Here is a 4,963-nt window from a genome sequence, read left to right as displayed (position 1 = left end):
ATAGTGCAAAATTCTAAAAGTCTGATACCAATTGCGATTAAAGTGGGGAAGACCTTTTAGAAGAAAATCCACTCAAGTGGATGAAGGTGCATCCAGTGTTTCACGTTAACAACCTAAAGCCATTCGATGCAAATCCAGCAGATACAAGCAAGAGTCAATGCACGAAAGCCACCATCAATAACAAGCCACCATCGTAATGCTAAGTAGAGGAGATTCTTGCATATAGAATTACCATATTCAACTAATGACCAACACAAGAGTACTTGGTGAAATAGAAAGGTCTAAGGACAAATGAAATGACCTAAGAGAAGGAAGTCGACCTTTGCACCTTCCAACAAAAGATTGAAAAGTTCTAAGCCAATCAATCAATGAAGACATCAACAGGTTGAGTAGAGGGAGGATGGCATTGTTAGTTTTAAAATTATTATAGTTTTGATTATGACAAAATGATCAAATTTGCTTGAACATTGTTTGAGTGATCCTTGACAAGTTCTTGAAATGGTTTAACTCTTATACATTTATTCTTACATAGTTACAAGCTTGACTCTTGAAGTTATTGAACTATATCTATAAGCTTGTATGACTTAGGTTTATGAGTGCTTACGATTCTCATTCATTAAAGTCTGATTTAAAGATTAAAGGAAAATCTAGATGTATTCATTAAAAGGGAGTTTCGAATATCTTTTTTAAAATGACAAAAAAAATGAGAAAGAAGTCTAAGTTAAATAGAGTTTAATAGGTCTTTATATTTAATTTTTGTGGTTTTATTGAATACTATGTTCTAGTTATTATGGATATTCAATATATCTTGCTTAGCTACTGTAGATATTATATATTTTGTTTAGCTATTGTGGATATTATAAATATTTTATTGCAAATCTTTAAAAAAATTAAATGAATTAACTAAGGGGAGCAACTTATTATGCATAAAGATTTGAAGCATTCATATTGAACATAGGCATTGCACTCTTAACCTAAGAGTGTTTTGTCATCATCAAAAATAAGAAAGAAAGAATGTTGACTCTATGTGTTTTTTATGATAACAAAACATTCCCATTTATTGATGTCTAATTATATTATTTAAGTGTGTAGGAGAAAGCATAAATTCATTAATACATTTAGTATTTGAAAGCAAGTCAAGATGCTTGTTCAGTTGCAAGATGGGTTAGTTGGTTAAACAAGCAAAGAAGAAAGAGTTTTTATGAAGACAGATTAGTCTTAACTAATAACACAAATCTTTAATCAATTAAAATAATTCTAGGTGCTACACTAGGACAGACAGAAAGGTCTTAACTAGTTAAAACAAGGTTTAATCAGTTAAATGGGTGGTAGATGTAAAACAAAAGCCTTTTAATCGATTAAGGAAAATGAGTTAACTGGTTAAAGGTCAAAGATAAAGTGTCAAGAAGCGCCAAAATTCAAATTCAAAATATTGATAACCGTCCAAGACACCAAACAAAGTGATTTCAAGTTGAAGAATTCTTAATTGGTTGGAGTCCATTTCAATCAATTAACGATGAATGGAGAGAAGCTTCAATCAGTTAAAGGGAGTATTAATCTGTTGAAAGAAGGCTAGCCAAAAATAATGCTTGGAAATAGCAAGTTATTAATCAGTTAAAGCTGCCGTTAATTGATTAACAGAGTAAAGCAAACTGCGAGACAAAGAAGACTTAATCGACTAAGAAGTATGGTTAACTAGTTAGAAGCTCACTGTCAGAAAATTTGAATTTAAGTGGAAAAGGACAAAATAACAGCTAGAAATGGCTAGTTTTTGTCTCCAATGGCTAGAAGTGATTTTTCAAGTATTTAAAGCCTCTCTAACAGTCAAAAATCATATAAAGAAGTTATCCAAAGTGATTTTGAACTTAGAATACCAAAAACCTTCTCTTTTACACTTGTATTTCACTCCCCTCCTTTTAAAAAGTGTTTAAGCTTAACTTTGTGCATCTTAGATTAGATAAGTAATCAATTGTACTTCATCTTTTCTCTATTTCTTATTTATTCAAAGTGTGAGAGACACTCTAAGGGGTAGATCAAGCTTAAGGTTAACTTGGGTGTTGTTATAGGTTATAACTTAGCCTTAGAAAAGTTAGTTTTGGGCTTTGGTTGATTTCGTGAAAAACCATTGTTAAAGGTTATGGCTGAGCCTGTGAAAAACCATTGCAAAAACTTGATGGCAACTTGGGAATTTCACTAATTATAGTGAATTAGTTTGAAAATCCTTGATTGGGAGATTAAGGTAGTGGATGTAGGCCAATGGGACCGAACCACTATAAATCATTGTGTTTTGTCTACTTTTTTTATTTTTTTCTTGCTCTTAACACTTAAATCATTCCTCCAGCAAGCTTTAAACTTCCATTTTCAAATTCCTTTAATCAGTTCTTTACTTGGAAAGAATTTTTGTGTCATTCCAAAAGTGCTATTCACCTCCCTCCATCACACTCTTTGGGACCAACAGTCATGAGTCAACCTTGTATAATGCCATGACAAGGTAGAACTGTCTAGAAGACTAAGTTTTTTGTACCCTTAACGAAAATGTCCCCCTTTTCAAACATTGTAATGGCATTTGGTGGCATATTTAGAAATGCTTGTTAAGTTTTCTAGGGAAAACCTTTTAGGGAAAGAATGTCTCTATTTCACACATTGTAACTGTTTTTGGAGATATACATGTAAAAGCTTGTTAGATCTTTATATGGGGTAAGCAATCAGCAGATTGTTGGCTTGTTTCACTGGTAAAGGTATGTTTGTAGCTAACCATCTAGGGCTGCCCTTATGGACCTTCAATGGCACGTTAGTACTCTTAGTCCCTTTAAATATACTTTCAATATTAATAAAACATACTTTATATGGATCAGTGGTTGCGTATATGACATTCTTTATGCCCTATGATTTTGGTATTGCTTTTGCATAAACTAACTAGTGGCTATTATTGATGTTTGCTCATATATAATCGAGTTATTGGTTGGTTTGTGGAAACGTCCACTTGAACGCCGCATGGACTATCGCATACTTAAGTGAAAGGGCGTCGTCCATGACATCTAGCATAATTGATGAAGGAAAACTTTTTACATATAAAACATTTTATAGAAAATTTTAATTTTTTTTATTATTTGAAAAAATTGTCAAAAATATTTTATTATATTCAATCTTCTATCATAATTTATTAAATGTTGATAATTTATTCAAATAATAAAAAATATTAAATTTTTCTATAAAATGTTTTAAACATAAAAAGTTTTCCTTCATTAAATTATTTTGAATTACAAACGGCCTTCAACCTTTTTGTTTTTAATTTTAGTTTCTTAATTAATTAGGTTTTGGAACATTAAAGGATGTACAAAAACATTTTGGGAGCTTTTAAATTTTAACTAGTTGATTTATAGTAAGAAGAAAATTTTTGTGATTTTGATTGGAGCGTATACGTATAAGGGTATTTTGAGCTTAATTGTACATATGGTTATTGGATACGATGAGCTTAATAAGATTTTGCCTGTAATAATAAAGATATTGAATAATGTACATTCTTTGTACACTAATTATTATTATTTTTAGATATTTTCATTTGATCTTTATTGCTTTATCAATATTTAAAATCTAAACGACATTGAATTTAATTAGAATTTTATTTTTTTTATTAAAAATTGAATTTTTATATCATTTTTAATCATCATACTAGCTGTTGTCCTAAAAAGTGAAACAAAAAATGATTGTACTAGCTATCAGTGGGTTATCCACATGATTGGATTTGTTTACCTAGGATGGGGATCTTGGGCTCTTTCGGGCATTCTTGATGGCTCAGTGTGCAACGGACTATTTTTCTTTGATATTTTATTTTTGTGATCAAATCCTCAGGTGGGGATGGGTAGATGATTCACTAGGAAGACCATTTTTTGTTTTAAGGATGCTATATTACTAGTGTGTAGGTTAGTGATGACTAGAGTTGCCTTCAGTTTTTGTGGCAACATTCTTTTGTAATTGTATAGGTTCTCAAAGCCCTTATTATCTTACTATGTCATAAAAAGTCTTTTGCAGATTATGCGAAAAACTTGACAATGACATAATGGTAAAGATGATTAATATAAACATCACTTTCAAAAAAAAATGCAACTCTTCTTTTATAAGAGCCTTTAAATAACCGACTAAAGCCTTCCTCATTCTCCCATTGATGTATGAAGGTCCTTCCATGATATAGACGTGACCATTACTATTTCTAAAACAATAAAAACAAATCAAATTTTCATTGTACTAAGTCAATCATTAACATCTCATTTCAAAAAAATATTTGTATAGAAAATGATATAAAATATGAGAACTTTGGAGCAAATAAAGTTTAACAAAGAATTTATTTAATTCAAAAATATTAAGTAATCTTGATAAGCCTCAAGAAAGGATTGCAAGCTTGGAATTTTAATGATTTTGTACCAAGCAAAGCCTGCTTCCTCTAATATCTCCTTCTGTTCAAGATCAGTCCTTTCCTTTCCAGAGGGGCGTGCAAGCATAACTACATCATAAACCATGCTTGTGTCATCAAATATGCCATTGCCATCAGGCTCTAAAATGACATCAACAATGATAAGCTTTATGGTTTTCTCTGGTAGAGTTTTACATGAATCTTCATAATCTTTACACAATCTTGGTCGCTTTCATCATGCAGTTATAAATATTGACAGACATTGATATTAAATCAACCTATCTTCATTAATTTTTCGTAAGTGTATATATATACACAAGTACAAGTTATTCAAAATACAAGTTCAAAACATTGTTATAATTTAAATACAAATTTAAATTGTTGTTACAATTTGAATAAAATTGTATCGGTTGAGTTAGTGACTCAAGTTGATTTAGTAATATGGAAAGAATCTGTAAAGGTTGGTAATGACTTGGAGTTAACTTCTGTTGCTGACTTAGAGTTTGTTGCTAACTTGGTAATGTTCCATACATGCCCCTACAAGATGGTGGA

Source organism: Theobroma cacao, chromosome 2, assembly GCF_000208745.1.
Source record: "Theobroma cacao cultivar B97-61/B2 chromosome 2, Criollo_cocoa_genome_V2, whole genome shotgun sequence".
In the NCBI taxonomy this organism is placed as follows: Eukaryota; Viridiplantae; Streptophyta; class Magnoliopsida; order Malvales; family Malvaceae; genus Theobroma; species Theobroma cacao.
Note: the sequence above shows the minus strand (reverse complement) of the source record.